Source organism: Triticum aestivum, chromosome 1B, assembly GCF_018294505.1.
Source record: "Triticum aestivum cultivar Chinese Spring chromosome 1B, IWGSC CS RefSeq v2.1, whole genome shotgun sequence".
Lineage (NCBI taxonomy): Eukaryota > Viridiplantae > Streptophyta > Magnoliopsida > Poales > Poaceae > Triticum > Triticum aestivum.
Window position 1 is genome coordinate 478,068,151 of NC_057795.1, and position 17,171 is coordinate 478,085,321.

General features: G+C 45.2%; 1 non-coding gene across 1 annotated transcript; it reads left to right on the forward strand.

The window, feature by feature from the left end:
- The first annotated feature begins 16,549 nt into the window (after nt 1-16,549).
- TRNAF-GAA (transfer RNA phenylalanine (anticodon GAA)) lies at nt 16,550-16,622 on the forward strand. Its single transcript has one exon. It is a non-coding gene; the product is annotated as a tRNA-Phe (tRNA).
- The last annotated feature ends 549 nt before the right edge of the window (nt 16,623-17,171 follow it).

Below are 17,171 nucleotides of genomic sequence, written 5' to 3' on the forward strand. Positions count from 1 at the left end.
ACCGGGATGTGCAATGATCTAGACTAGCAATGACATAAAAAACGGACAAGCCATGAAAAAATCATGCTAGCTATCTTACGATCATGCAAAGCAATATGATAATGAATGCTCAAGTCATGTATATGATGATGATGAAAGTTGCATCGCAATATATATCGGAATGGCTATGGAAATGCCATAATAGGTAGGTATGGTGGCTGTTTTGAGGAAGATATAAGGAGGCTTATGTGTGATAGAGCGTATCATATCATGGGGTTTGGATGCACCGGCGAAGTTTGCACCAACTCTCGAGGTGAGAAAGGGCAACGCACGGTACCGAAGAGGCTAGCAATGATGGAAGGGTGAGAGTGCGTATAATCCATGGACTCACATTAGTCATAAATAACTCATATACTTATTGCAAAAGTTTATTAGCCCTCGAAGCAAAGTACTACTACGCATGCCCCTAGGGGGATAGATTGGTAGGAAAAGACCATTGCTCATCCTCGACCGCCACTCATAAGGAAGACAATCAAAGAAACACCCCATGCTTTAAATTTGTCACACAGCGGTTACCATACGTGCATGCTACGGGACTTGCAAACCTCAACACAAGTATTTTCTCAATTTCACAATTATTCAACTAGCACAACTCTAATATCACCACCTTTATATCACAAAACTATTGCAAGGAATCAAACATATCATATTCAGTGATCTACAAGTTTTATGTAGGATTTTATGACTAACCATGTGAATGACCAATTCCTTTCATCTCTCTAAATAGATATAAGTGAAGCAAGAGAGTTTAATTCTTTCTACAAAAGATATGCTCACGCTCTAAAAAATATAAGTGAAGCAAAAGAGCATTCTACAAATGGTGGTTTTCTATGTGAAGAGAAACATGTAATCCAAACTTCAAATGATATAAGTGAAGCACATGAAGCATTCTATAAAGCCATACTCAAAAGATTTAAGTGAAGTGCAAGGAGCATTCTATAAATCAACCAAGTACTATCTCATACCAACTAAATGCAAAAGACGCTCCAAGATTTGCACATATCGCATGAACGAAACGAATCCGAAAACATACCGATACTTGTTGAAGAAAGAGGGGATGCCTTCCGGGGCATACCCAAGATTAGATGCTTGAGTCTCCTTGAATATTTACTTGGGGTGCCTTGGGAATCCAAGCTTGAGATCTTGCCTCTCCTCCTTTTCCTCACATCGAGACCTTCTTGATCAAACACTTCATCCACACAAAACTTCAACAGAAAACTCAGTAAGACCCATTAGTATAATAAAGCAAATCACTACTCTAGGTACTGTTGCAAACCAATTAATATTTTGTTTTTTGCATTGTGTCTACTGTAATATAGCTTTTCCATGTCTTAATCCACTGATAGAAATTGATAGTTTTATCAAAACAGGTAAACTATGCATCAAAAACAGAATCTGTCAAAAACAGAACAGTCTGTAGCAATCTGAACATCCACCATACTTAATGTACCCCAAAAATTCTACCAAAATTAGGAAAAATAAACAATTTGTATATAAATACATTGCAAAAAGTTTCTGAACCGTTTAACGTTCCAGTAAAAAATGTAAAATCACGCACTACAGCCAAAGTTTCTGTCATGCACCGCACAAACCAACAAGCATTGTAAACATCCTAAAGGCAAACCTTGGCACATTATTTTTATAATACAATGTAATTGTACAAGTGGATAATTATTTTTGTTGAAAATTTTCTGTAATCAAGATTCACAAAGTTTCCGTGAGCATGAACAAAGTTCAAGGAACTCCCCCACTTCAACAATGCTTGTCTCTCTCACTTTCACTTTCCTATTTGAAAACTTTTGGGTTCCCCTATTTATTTTTTTGTTTTTAGACTATATGAAAGCACACAACAGAAATAAATGACTCTCCAAAACTTCCGCGTTGTCTCCCCGGCAGCGCTTTCTTTAAAGCCATTAAGCTAGGCATATAGTGCTCAAGTAATGAATCCACCCGGATCCCAAGGTATATCAAAGCCAATTTTAATTAACAATGATTTGTGATTTAGTAGTGAGCACAAAGTAACATATATCAAGCAATGATGAAGTCTAACTCTCTTCCTATGCATCGGCATGTCATAAAAGAGCAATTCATGCACACACAGTAAAGGCCAATGCATAGTATAAGCAGTTTCTTGCAATTTTATCATATTGGAAACATAGAGAAGTGGAGATATAGTTCCTCTCTCACAATAATTGCAAGTAGGAGCAGCAAGCACATGCATATTATATCTATCAAAACCATCATGTGTAGTAGTGAAACGCAACCCATCAATATAATCCTTAATATTAGCAAACTTCTCCGATATAGTGGAGTAGGGAGAATTCAAAAAGATAATAGGACTATCATGCGTGGGTGCAATAGCAACAATTTCATGTTTAACATAAGGAACTATAGCAAGTTCATCTCCATAAGCATAATTCATATTGGCATCTTGGCCACAAGCATAGCAAGCATCATCAAAAAGGGATATTTCAAGAGAATCAACGGGATCATAGCAATCATCCTTCGGTAAGCACGAAGGGGAATTAAACAATGTATGAGTTGAAGAGTTACTCTCATTAGAAGGTGGGCACGGGTAGCTAATCCGCTCTTCCTCCTTTTGTTCTTCGCTCTCCTCATCATCTTTTTCATCCAATGAGCTCACAGTTTCATCAATTTCTTCTTCCATAGACTCCTGCAAAATATTAGTGTCTTCTTGGACAACGGAGACTTCCTCAATAAACGCATCAATATAGGAATTGAATTCATAATTCTCATAGCAATATTTAAGTATAGCAAAAAATTTAGATCTGTAAACAGCATCATCAAGATTTTCACACGTTTTAAACAAAGATTCAATTTCATAAGCACCCATAAAAGCAAAAAATTCTTCTATTTGTTCCACATCATAGTAATCATATATACCATTAGCATAAGAAGCTAAGGTCTCATTATCATTAAATTTGCATGAAAAGGAAAAGTATGGAGCCTTAATCCTAGAGCAACAAGTATAATCATATCTCAAGCATAGTTCCTGAGCATACCAATGCAACATATGAATTTGATCCCATAATAGTTTCCCTTTTTGTGTCAAGCGATAATCCCTAAAGTATTCATGTTGATCGAACGTGTCTCCCATAACATAATTGAATGGGGTTTTCTCAGGATTATCAAAGTAGTACATAATATTTATCACATAACCAACATCGAGGGTTTTAGGAGGTTACCCATCTCCATGAGTAGCAAGTACACCTAATTTTTTTGGTGTTTTGTGTTCCATATCCATAACTAAATATAAAGAACAACTTAGAACAGCAAATAAAAATTACTTAGTGATAAAGCAAACAAGCACACACCAGAATATTCACCCCACGCTATGACCCCCCGGCAACGGCGCCAGAAAAAGGTCTAACCCACAAGTGTAGGGGATCAATTGTAGCCTCTTTCGATAAGTAAGAGTGTCGAACCCAACGAGGAGCTAAAGGTAGAACAAATATTTCCTCAAGTTGAAAGGATCGATATGGTTAACTAGAGGGGGGGGGGTGAATAGGCAACTAACACTTTTTAGACTTTTCTTTAACAATTTAAACCTTGCAATGTAATAGATTGTCTAGATGTGCAACTACGTGGACAACCTATATGATGCAAAGACAATAAGCACACAAGCAAGCAATGGATATAGCACAAGTAAGCTTGCAAAAGTAAAGGGACAAGATAACCAAGAGTGGAGCCGGTGGAGACGAGGATGTGTTACCGAAGTTCCTTCCTTTTAAGGGGAAGTACGTCTCCGTTAGAGCGGTGTGGAGGCACAATGCTCCCCAAGAAGCCACTAGGGCCACCATAATCTCCTCATGCCCTCACACAATGCGAGATGTCGTGATTCCACTATTGGAGCCCTTGAAGGCGGCAACCGGACCTTTACAAACAAGATTGGGGCTATCTCCACAACACTTGGAGGCTCCCAACAATACCACGAAGCTTCACCACAATGGAGTATGGCTTCGAGGTGACCTCAACCGTCTAGGGTGCTCAACACCCAAGAGTAACAAGATCCGCAAGGGATAAGTGGGGGGAATCAAATATCCTGTGGTGGAAGTGTAGATCGAGCCCTTGTCACCCAATACCGAGCAAATCAACAAGTTTGATTGGCTAGGGTGAGAGATCGAGCGAAAATGGAGCTTGGAGCAACAATGGAGCTTAGAGGTAGAAGAGGTAGTCAACTAGAGGTAGAAGACACCCCTTATATAGTCATGGGAAAAATCCAACCGTTATCCACATGTTCAGCCTGCGACACACGGTACTACCGCTCCAGGGGCGCGGTACTACCACGAGGCTGTGTGGTACTACCATGGCTGACCACAGTACTACCGCTACAGCAGCACAGGCTGGAACTAGCCTGACAAGGGGGCAGTACTACCGCTTGCGCGGTACTACCGCACCCACTTGCGGTACTACCGCAAGGCAGGAAAGTCACGGCCTGGGAAGGGCGCGGATGAAATAAATTACATCCGTGCCTACTTCCGCTGAAACTGAGGTGGTAGAAAAATCCGACGCGGTACTACCGCTCGCGAGGCGCGGTACTACCGTTGCGGGCGCGGATGTAAAAAATTACATCCGCGCCTACTACCGTGATGCTGCGGTACTAGGTAGGAGGGCCACGGTACTACGACTCCTGGGGAGCGGTACTACCGTGGGTCACCGCGGTACTACCGCGCTGGACGAGCGGTACTACCGTGGGTGGCGCGGATGTAAAAAATTACATCTGCCCCTACTACCGTACCGAAGCGGCACTAGGCCTGGGAGTCGCGGTACTACCGCTCAAGATGAGCGGTACTACCGTGAGCCACAACGGTACTACCACTGGTACTTGCGGTACTACCGCAAGTACATCAGTAGTCGTCAGATTTCAGCATAACCAAGATAACGAAGAGAAGCTCCAGAGTGCAAGGAAAGGTAGGACAAGTGTACGTGTTGATTCCACCCAAACCTTTCCGACGCGGACCCCCTCTTATTAGAACGGCTCTCCTACGACTCAAATCCACCAAAGAGAAACGTAGAACAACGCCGACTTCAATAGTCTCCGAGGAGCACCGAATCGTCTCGTGCCTAGTGATGAAGTATCTGAGAAACTCAAGGCACACGATTAGTCCGCAAGAGCATTGTCATCAATCACCAAAACACCCAAGGGATAAATGTGACCTTACAATCTCCCCCTTTTTGGTGGATTGATGACAACACGGGATTTGCACAAAGATAAGATGATTTAGAGCAAAGGCAAACCCCACCTCTCTAAAATATAGACGGCCCCCCCCCCTAGGTGTGTGCACTCTAAATGAATGCTTTGGACTGCATAGCACACAGACTAGGATCAACACTCCCCCTATATTTTAGAGACCAAGGCACGATAACTAACATAGCATAGCATGAAGATAGCACAATATAACACAAGCTCGCTAGGATAGATAGAGTGCAAACGTCTTACACCGGACGAAGTAAAGCTACCGAGGTTCAAACGAGAAAGCAGCAAACACACGACACACTCGCAAATCCCTACACTCTCTCCCCCTTTGGCATCGAGACGCCAAAAAGGCAGAGAGGACACCTACACACAAGAGGTGGCTCAAGCAGGGAACTCGTCCCAACCCTCTCCGTCGGTCTCCTCGGTAGCAGGGATGGTCTCCTCGACATCCTCCTCAGACTCAGTCCACCTGTAGCCCTGCTTCTCCATCCACTCGGCCTCTGGAGTGATGTGCTCCTCAGACCCGCCAGACACTGCCTCACCATAGAGCTGCAAGATCTTGTTGTCCCAGCGACGACTCTCCTTGGACGCCACATGAGTCCTATACTGCCCCTTGGCTTGCATGCAGAAAAGAGTCTTCATCTTGTCCTTCAGCTTCTTGGCCCATGATGGCATAGTGGCACTCTGGGAAGGCCTAGCAGCACGGCCCTCAACAACGTCCTCGGCGCCAGCATCCTCCTCATCAATAGCAGCCCTAGCAGCAGTCGCCTCGGCACGAGTAGTGGTGTTGGCCCAGTTGGATTTGATACACATACAGATGGGCTCATGGCGAATCCAGTCTGGAGCAAGGAACTCCTCATCAGGGAACATCTGCTCCCAAGTCTTCGAAATCAGCAGAAACAGATAGGGCCCATAGATAGGCACCTTGCGGTTGAACACTGCAAACCGGAGCTCACACCACATGATGTGTGAGACATCAAGTGGCTGAGACTGAGACGAACGAGTCTCCTCGCAAATGAGCATCATGTCCACCATATAGGCATGAACCTTGTCTTTGTCACTAATGCGAGGGAACAAGGAGTTGCGGAAGATGCGATACATGATATCCAGAAAAGAGTTGAGCACCAAAGTTGTCTTGCCACTGGCAAGCACCTTCTCAACCATGAATGGTGCAAGCTTGTCCTTGTTGGCAGACTCAGCATTGGCATGGGGGCGAACACCCACTAGAGTGTTGAGCCCATCATCAGGAACCTGGAGAAGATCCATGAACTCCTTCCAGGTAGCAGACAGTTTACGGCCATTGGTCATCCAGGTCATCGTCCGTTCCTCATTGGAGTGAAAGTAGACTGAAGCAAAGAACTGACAGATGATCTCAGGGTCATAGTCCAGGTGGAAGGATAACACATGCTCAATGCCAAACTGGTCCACCAAGTCCAGAGCCTCTCCAAAGTAGTCACGGAACTTGTCCTTCCTCATGTGATGTATATCAATCCACTTCACCTCCACGTAGGTATTCTTCTTGTTCTTGATGACATCCAGATAGATGTTGGTCTGTTGCTTGTTCCAGAACAGCTCACAACCTCTAACAGTGGAACGCGGGTGCACATAAGGGTGAAGCTGCCTGAGACGGACATAATCAGCTGAGGCAATCTCATCCATGCCCTTAGCGGGCTCCTTGTGCTTGCTAGCTGAGTGCTTGACATTGCGCTTGGAGGCAGACGAGCCTTCTGGTACTTCACCTGGGTTGCGCAGACGCTTGGAGCCAGTGTCACGACTGGGATTGGACCGGTGAGAGCCACCACCTGAGACACACACGCAAAGCACCACAGACGCAAAGAAGATCAATGCAAAGGCCACGATAAAGCACAAGAAACACATAGAAGACATACGAGAAAGTTGGCATGCGATAGAAGTGAGCCACGGTAGAACTGCCACTGTCTACGGTACTAAAATATTAGGACCACTCCAAACGCGGTAGTACCGTGCGAGGTCACGGTAGTACCGTGATTGGAGCGGAAGTAGAATTTTAGTACCGCACAGAGTGCGGTAGTACCGCTCCAGAAGGGCGGTAGTATCGTGCAGGTGGTAGTACCGCGCCATACGGGAGGTAGTACCGCGTCGCGTCAGATCTAACTGGTGATTTGAATCTGAAAAGAACCGCGAAACAACGGCGGTGCTACAGTGATCAGATCTAGTGCAAGACAACAATACAAGTATAAATCCTATGCAATACCATGCTCCTTCATCCTACTCTTGCAGAGATTAAGCCTATGAATCTCAAGAACAGACAAGCCTCCCCCAAAACCTAGAAACACCAAACACCAACAACACGGAGAGGGAGTTGGGGAAAAACCTTGGTCCATAGCAAGAGCACGTGGTGGGGAATGATCCCACCGGTCGGAATCACGGGAGGGCAGCCGGTGGAGGAGATCCGGCGACGAACGCCGGCTCCATTCTTGAGCGAGGGAGAGAAGGAGACGACGTGGGAAAGGAATGCGAATGGGTATGGGGAGTTAGAACTCCCTACCCGTCCTTATCCCCACACGCTCGAACCGGCGCGGTAGTACCGCGTATCATCGCGGTAGTACCGCTCAGGCGGAAGTACCGCGCCGAGGCGGTAGTACCGCTCGGGCGGAAGTACCGCGCCGAGGCGATAGTACCGCTCATCCAGGCGGCAATAAAAAATTACTGCCGTGTGGTGACGGTAGTACCGTGCTTCCGCAAGCGGTAGTACCGTGGCTGGCTGCGGTAGTACCGTAGCTGGCCGCGGTAGTACCGTGAGCTCAAGGCACCGCAAGTTTCAACACGAGAAGAAAAAACCTTTGCACGGAAACTTTTCACACACAAGAAACCACAGGAACACGCACAAACCAGAGGCAAAAAGATAACAAGAAACCACCAAGCGACAAAGCCTCTCGTGAAGAGAGGGCGGTGGCCGAAGCCACCTATGTTTGAGTTGGATGGTATGGCACCGCGAAGAATTATCCTTGGGTGCATGACCAAAACTCGTCTTTGAAGCACAAGTACCATAAAAAATGGCTAATGTGAAAGAGGTGATTGATTTATGCATGATGGGGGGAGGGAGAGTTCATTGAGAGAACAACACTCCCCCTATGTCTATGCCTACACCTAAACTAGACAACATGTTGAGTGTGATGGGGGGTGTACGGGTTCAAGTCACATTGCTCAAATCAATGATATTTAGCTCATGCCTTAACTCGTGAAATCTTGCTTCATCCAAGGGCTTCGTGAAAATATCTGCAAGGTTATCATGAGTGTTGACATACTTGAGCTCGATCTCCCCTCGCCTAATGTGATCCCGGATGAAGTGATACCGAATCTCAATGTGCTTCGTCTTGAAGTGTTGTACCGGGTTGAGAGAAATCTTGATGGCACTTTCATTATCACACCAAAGAGGCACTTTGTCACAAATGACACCGTACTCCTTTAGAGTTTGCCTCATCCATAGGAGTTGAGCACAACAACTACCGGCCGCCACATACTCCGCTTCGGTGGACGAGAGAGACACACAACTTTCCTTCTTGGAAGACCAACTTACCAAAGAGCAACCAAGAAATTGGCACCCTCCGGAAGTGGACTTCCTATCCACTTTGTCTCCCACCCAATCGAAATCCGTGAAACCTTCAAGCTTGAAATTTGCTCCTCTTGGGTACCATAAGCCAAAGTTTGGGGTATGAGCCAAATATCGAAAGATTCGCTTGACCGCCACAAAGTGACTTTCCTTTGGTGTGTCTTGAAACCGTGCACACATCCCCACACTCAACATGATATCCGGTCTAGATGCACAAAGGTAAAGCAAGGAGCCAATCATGGAGCGATATACCTTTTGATCCACCGCTTTACCATTGGGATCAATGTCAAGTTGGCATTTGGTAGGCATTGGAGTAGTAGCCGGCTTGACATCACTTAGCTTGAATCTCTTTAGCATGTCTTGAGTGTATTTGGCTTGGTTGATGAAGGTTCCTTCTCTTCTTTGTTTGATGTCAAAACCAAGGAAGAACTTCAACTCTCCCATCAAAGACATCTTGAACTTGGAGGTCATGAGAGCGGCAAATTCCTCATTGAAAGCTTTGTTAGGAGAACCAAAGATAATATCATCAACATATAGTTGGCATACAAACAACTCCCCTTTGACCTTCTTAGTAAAAAGAGTGGGATCAATTTGTCCTACTTCAAATCCACGATCTTGTAACAACTCGGTAAGGTGGTCATACCACGCACGTGGGGCTTGTTTAAGGCCATAGAGTGCCTTATCGACTTGATACACATGATCCGGGAAGTAGGGGTCCTCGAACCCGGGGGGTTGCTTGACATAAACCAACTCATTAATGGGACCATTAAGAAAAGCACTTTTCACATCCATTTGTTGCAACTTAAAGTTGTGATGGGAAGCATAAGCAATCAACAAACGAATGGATTCAAGATGAGCAATGGGAGCAAAGGTTTCACCGTAGTCGATACCCTCGACTTGGGAGTAGCCTTGTGCTACCAATCTTGCCTTGTTGCGAATGATGTTCCCATGAGCATCTTGCTTGTTCTTGAAGATCCACTTTGTTCCAATGACGTTGTGGTTCCCCGAAGGTCTTGGCACCAATCTCCACACCTTGTTGTACTCGAAGTTGTTGAGTTCTTCATGCATGGCATTGAGACAATCCGAGTCTTCGAGCGCCTCATAGACCTTTTGGGGTTCAACACAAGAGACAAACGCATGATGTTCACAATAGTTAGCTAATTGTCTACGAGTGCTTACCCCCTTTCTTAGGCTTCCAACCACGTTTTCCATGAGATGGCCTTGGGTGGTGAGTTTGGAAGCAATCTTCGCGGCACGACGCTCTAATTCCTCCTCGGGAGTGGAAGGAGGAAGGTTAACTTGATCGTCTTGAGCGCTGTCTTGAGCTTGCTCATGATCTTGAACTTGCTCGAGGGGGAGAACTTGACCTTGGGCATCATTTAGAGGTTCACCACCATCTTGAGGTTGATCTTGCCCTTGGTCTTGTTCAGTAGGGTGAGGGCCTTCACTTTGTTCTTCGGAAGCGTGTGGGTCTTGGGGAGGTGATGGCTCCACTTGAGTGGAGCATTGTCCTTCTCCTTCGGCCACAAGGGGTTCCTCAATGGGTAGGATATGACCAATACCCATTCTTCTTATGGCTTGGGGAGGAATTTCATCACCTATATCACAAGTACCACTTTGCTCCACTTGGGAGCCGTTATTTTCATCAAACTCTACATTACACGTCTGCTCAATGAGTCCGTTGGACTTGTTGAGAACACGGTAAGCATGAGAGTTTGTAGCATAACCAACAAATATGCCCTCATGAGCTCTAGCTTTGAATTTATACAAACGAACACCTTTCTTGAGAATGAAACACTTACACCCGAACACCCGGAAGTACTTGAGATTGGGCTTGTTCCCGGTGAGTATCTCATACGGAGTCTTGTTCAAGCCTTTGCGGAGATAAAGCCGATTGGATGCATGACAAGATGTGTTGATGGCTTTGGCCCAAAAGTTGTATGGAGACTTGAACTCCGCCATCATGGTCCTTGCCGCATCCATCAACGTCCGGTTCTTCCTCTCCGCAACACCATTTTGTTGAGGGGTATATGGTGCAGAATATTGATGCTTGATCCCTTCATCACTAAGAAACTCATCCAAGGTGTAGTTCTTGAACTTGGTGCCGTTGTCACTTCTTATTGTCAAGATCTTTGCATTGTGTTGACGTTGAGCTTCATTTGCAAAGTCGATGACGGTTTGTTGAGTCTCACTCTTCCTCTTGAAGAAGTATACCCAAGTGTATCTTGAATAATCATCCACTATCACCAAGCAATACTTTCTACCCCCAAGACTATCAAAGGATGGGGGCCCAAAGAGGTCCATGTGCAGGAGCTCCAAGGGTCTCTTCGAGTAGATGATAGTCGTGGGAGGGTGAGCCGTCTCATGAAGCTTTCCTTTGATACAAGCACTGCAAACACGATCTTTGGAAAAACTAACATTCGTTAGTCCATGAACATGGTCCCCCTTGAGAAGACTTTGCAAAGATCTCATATTGACGTGGGCTAAACGGCGATGCCAAAGCCATCCCACATCAACTTTAGCCATTAGGCATGTCGCGGTCTTAGTGGGTTGCTCCGAAAAGTTAACCACATAGTGACCATTCTCGAAATGTCCAACAAAGGCTACTTTAAGAGTCTTGCTCCACAAGAGGGCCACGGTATCAATATCAAAGAAGGTGGAAAAACCCATGAGTGCGAGTTGACGAACGGAAAGTAAATTGAACGCAAGGGACTCAACAAGCATGACTTTCTCGATCGTTAGATCATGAGAAATGACAACCTTGCCAAGACCCAATACCTTAGAATGTGAGGCATCACCCCATTCGACATTGGTGGGCATAGATGGGATCTTGTGCACGTCCACCACCAAGTCCTTGCTCCCGGTCATATGATTTGTTGCTCCACTATCGAGCAACCATGATCCTCCACCGGAAGCAAACACCTACAAGAGATCAATGCTTGGTTTTAGGTACCCATTGAGTAATGGGTCCTTTGATGTTAGTAACAAGGGTCTTAGGAACCCAAATAGACCATTCAATGTACTCATAAGGAGAACCAACAAATTTAGCATAAACATGCCCATCACTAGCACGTCACAACACATAAGAGGGGTTAAAGTCGCCGGCTTTGTTGGGAGAGATGGCGTTGCGCTCTTTGGCTTCACCACTCTTCCCATTGTTCTTCTTCTCCTTAGGAGCACCTTCTCCCTCCTTCACAAAGGTTTGCACGAGCGGAGGAGGTCGATTGGTCTTGCTCTTCTTTTCCTTGTTCTTCTTCTTGTTCTTGGACTTGGGTGCGAACCCAACTCCCTCCTTGCCCACAACTTCCTTTTGATTGCTCAAAAGGTCATTTAGGTTCTTCTCGCCTTGTATGCATGATACAAGACCTTTCTCGAGTTGTTTATTCAACTTGGCATTTTCCTCCACAAGATGCACATGCTCACAACATGGGTTAGTTGCATTTGCATTATCAATTAAGACCATGTGAGGAAATGTGGCCTTTTCCTTGGTTAGCTTAACTTGGAGTTGAGCATGAGACTCCTTGAGGGTGGCATGAGCACCTTTCAAGACCTTGTGGGCCTTTTCAAGTACATCAAACTCCTCTGTGAGTCTAACATGATCAACCCCAAGTTTAGCCTTCTCGTAAGCTAGAACACGAGACACAACAAGAGCATGATCAAGATCTTTCTTTAGTTTAGCATGACCATCATTGTGTGACTCCTCAAGAGCCAAACGATGCCCACGCTCTTCCTCAAGAGCATTAGAGAGATCCGATATCTCATAGGCATAGCCACGACTATGACTTTCCACCTTAGTGATGGTTTCTTCATGAGCCTCGATCATGTCATTGGCTTCACCAAGTTGTTCAAAAGAGCAACGAAATGCTTCTTGGATTTGCCCTTGAGCTTACTCATGAAGGACTCAAATTCATTGATCTCCTCATTAAACCCCTTACCATTATCAAAGTCATCCGTTGAAGGAGGGTTAGGAATGATGGTGGTTTCGATGTTGGGGGTTACCTTGTTGGTGGCCTTAGCCATGAGGCACTTGGCGGTGATGTTCTCGTTAGGTGCATCGAAGAGAGACACCCGAGGAGTTGTGACAACGGAAACGGATGCCATGGCCATTGTTTCACCATCTTCATCATCATTGTCATCCTCACGGTATTCTTCTTGAACCACCAACCCACAAGAAGGAGTCTTCTTGGTGAAGTTGTTCTTGTTGGGGAAGGACTTGGCTTTGTCTTTTCAAATGAACTTGCCACCATTATCTTCCCGCTTCTCGTATGGACAATCCGCGACGAAATGGCTAACATTGCCACAGTTGAAACAAGTTCTAACTCGTTGCTTCCCCTTGAGGCCACTTGAGTTGTTCTTGTTGAAGTTGGGTCTTGTAGTCTTCTTACTCCAAAACTGTCTTGAGGCAAGAGCCATGTGCTCATGATAATCATACTTCGTGTCCTCGGGGTTGCTCTCCTCATCTTCCTCTTCTTCTTCTTCTTCCACACTAACCTTGGCCTTCAAGGCAAGATTGGGCTTCTTTGCCCTTTGGGAATGGAGCACCGCATTGTCAACGGTCTTGTCCAAGATGCTCATTGCAATAAACTCATCCAACACTTCACTAGAGGTCATGGAGTGGAAGTCCGGTCTTTGGCGAATGACGGAGGACATGGCCTTGTTGTAGGGCATCATGGCCTTGTTGTAGGGCATCATGGCCTTGAGGAACTTGCGCTTGATCCAGTTGTCATCCGTGTCCTTGCTTCCATGATCTCGGATTGCGACCGCGAGTTTGGTCACTCTTCGAAAGAGCTCACGAGGTTCTTCATCCTCTTTCATTGCAAACTCATCGGCTTCATCTTGCACCACTTCATAGTTGGAGCTTTGAATGCTAGCACTTCCTCGATAGAGACGCTCGACACATTTCCATGCTTCTTTAGCCATGGCATGAGGTTGAAGATGAGGGAGATCTTCGATAAGGATTGCATCTTGGATGATGAAGAGAGCACTTTCAATGAATTGATTGTCCACTTCTTCTCGAGGGGTGAAGTTGCTTGGATCATGAGGATAGAAACCTTCTTCAATAATTCTCCAAAGGTTAGTGTTCACATGTTTTAAGTGACGCTTGAAGCGATAGAGCCAAGCATCAAAATCTTCATTTTTCACATATTTAGGAGGAGGATCGGCATGATTCAAATGAGTAGAGGGGATCGGTCCTCTATACACCGGGTGTTCCACATTGGCAAAGATGCCGGTGCCATTTCTACCACTAGTAGACGAACTCTTTTCACTATTAGCTTCCCCCTTGTCGGGGTTAGCATCCGTCACCTTGTTAATGGGATCACCCACTTCCATTGGTGAGGTAGATAGTTTGAGTCCCTCTAGGAATTCAGAAAACATGCTTTTAACCTCGGCTGTCATGGAGATTTTCAATGTGTCTAAAGACACATTGAATTCCTCATGAGAGACCGAGGTTCCCCCTTCGGCCGAAGACGAGACGGGATTCACACCGGAGTGCTCCTCCACACCGTCGTTGTTGTCAACCATACTCTTCGGACGGCAAAGTCCTTAATAAAGAGACAAGGCTCTGATACCAATTGAAAGGATCGATATGGTTAACTAGAGGGGGGGGGGTGAATAGGCAACTAACACTTTTTAGGCTTTTCTTTAACAATTTAAACCTTGCAATGAAATAGGTTGTCTAGATGTGCAACTACGTGGACAACCTATATGATGCAAAGACAATAAGCACACAAGCAAGCAATGGATATAGCACAAGTAAGATTGCAAAAGTAAAGGGACAAGATAACCAAGAGTGGAGCCGGTGGAGACGAGGATGTGTTACCGAAGTTCCTTCCTTTTTGATTTCTGACGAAAAAGGCAGTCATCAGTCGCCCCCTTTCCTATTTAGCTTTTCTTGCTGCCTATTATGAGAATAGGTCCCGGTTCAAGCGGCCCACCTTTCATCATCATCTATACTAGCTGCCACGCACGATCCCATAGGAATGATTTCATCGCCCTAAGAAGCAGAACGCGCCATCACCTACAGCACTTTCCTCTACCGGGGACTTTCACGAAATGAAAACGGGCGGCATCATCGTATGCTCGACATTAGTTGCCCTGGTGTATATCCCGGAGTACTCCTATGGCCGATCTGTCACCCATACATGAAGGCCTTGGCCCCGTCCCGTGTGGAGAATGCCCCCCTTACGGCACGGCTTAGTCTGTTATTTTATTTTGTCAGAGTGGATTCGGACCGCCACTTCTCTGAATGCATGGTTCTTGCCTCCCTCTCTCCTCCCTCCTTGGAGCTCGTCCATTCGTTGGGTGATCCCTTGCTCTCACATTCAAGTGTTTGCTCGTCGTTTAGGCCGGTGAGTGACATTTTTGCTCATTGCAGTCGCCTCCGGGGTTCTTCGCACCTGGGTAGTACCAGGACCCTTGTGCCCCGGACTACACTGCCCGCCCTATGGCCCAAAACTCAAAATGAGCCTTGCGACGAGACGCGGACATTCCTCATGCTGCGGTTCCCTCCGGTCCGTTCCCGGGTTGGGTTAGGGGAAGATCCAAGCGATTGCCTTCGCGGATCCAAACGTGCTACATTAGCAACTTTGGCCTCTATGATTTTGATTACCGAGGGGCTCTGATACCAGTCTTGGTGAAATCGTCAGGGTCACCCGCCTACAGTTTTCGCCATAGAAACTTTACAAGATGAGGATGGTTATGATCCTAAAAGGTATGATGACATATAGAAATTCCAAAATAGGTAAAGTCACCACCATAAGCTGAGGTGAAAGATCGAGTTGTACTTTTCAAAACTCTGCCCTGTTTATTATCTGTGGTGATAAGTTTTACATAAGATCATTTAACGGGATGCACCTTATCATGATGCAGATCTAGATCACAAGTAAGCAGTGATGCGCGAGACAGCTCTATCTCTTTTCACAAGTACAGATGGCCATCAAAGATTAGCAAAGCTATACCAAAAATAGGTTCACGTAAGAAAGTGCCTATTAGTTTGCGTAGGAATGCCCGTTTTAGTTTACGGAAGAGTGCACGTAGAATAACAAAAGGGGTTATTCATGTGAAAGCCAGTTTCAACAATACCGAAATCATAACATTAACATTTCTATATTCGAATTTGAGATATATATACCGGACCTGAGTAGTAAGTGTTGACTCATGCGAGTCACTCCTTCTTCGCTTTGACTTCTTGGCTGGCTTGATGCTCAGTCTGGCCAATGGGATGACCCCCTTTTCTCTACTTTGTTTAGCTTTGCGAATGAGAAAGGTTCTTTTAGGCGACTTCGAACCCCATATTCATACCACTTTCCCACCTATGTATTATTTTTTAAAAGAAAACCGTAGGAATCTCTCCGAGGGTAGTAGGTCAGGGGAGCACCTTCCCTTTGCCTTATGGGACCCTCGATCATACTCTTTTCTGATAGCCAGAAAGGAATGACCTAACTTACCACTGAGTAGGCACCCTTTTTCTTTTCCTTCTAAACTAGCTGCTCTCGCTCTACCAGTTCATACTGAACTTTCACTTTCATTTATTTCATTTATAGGCGGGCTTGATTTTTCGATTTGCATTATCCATTGGATCCAAATCCATATCATAATCCTGATATTTACTAAGTCCAATTTGAGAATACTTTTTTCTTTTTGAGTCCCTTTAATTGACATAGATACAAGTACTCTACTAGGATGATGCACAATAAATAGTCAGGATAGCTCAGTTGGTAGAGCAGAGGATTGAAAATCCTCGTGTCACCAGTTCAAATCTGGTTCCTGGCACAGAACGAACAATCAATGCCTTTTCGGGAAAGAAAAGGGCCACATATTTTTTATAGGGAAAAGCTTTTTTTAAGGGGAAGAATCATCAACAAAAAATCTAGGAAAGAACAGCGAAGGAAAAACGTGAAAAAACAAGTGTTTTCCCGGAACGGAATAGCGGAAATTCCATACGTTGATCACCAATGTTGCATGTCTTTCCTTAAGCTGGAGTACTTTGAGTTAGAAGGCCTACTTTATTCATCCTTTTAAAGCCTACTTATTCGTCTAGCTATTTCCAATTCTAATAAATAACCCGATCATATCATATCTTGGAAAACCCTAAGACTACCCAAGGCTGTACCCTAAAGTGTTACCTATAGTCTATACTTGTGTATACGTTGCCTTCTGGGGTGGCAAGCTAGAACCAAGTTTTCTAGGTATCAATTCCAATTTAAGTCAATGATCCTCATTTTCTCCAACATTAAGAAGATTATTGGTAAGGTGACCAACCATCACGCAGGATTCCGGGTCGGAGTAGCACCTCTTGCCTGATATATACAGGTCGTTACT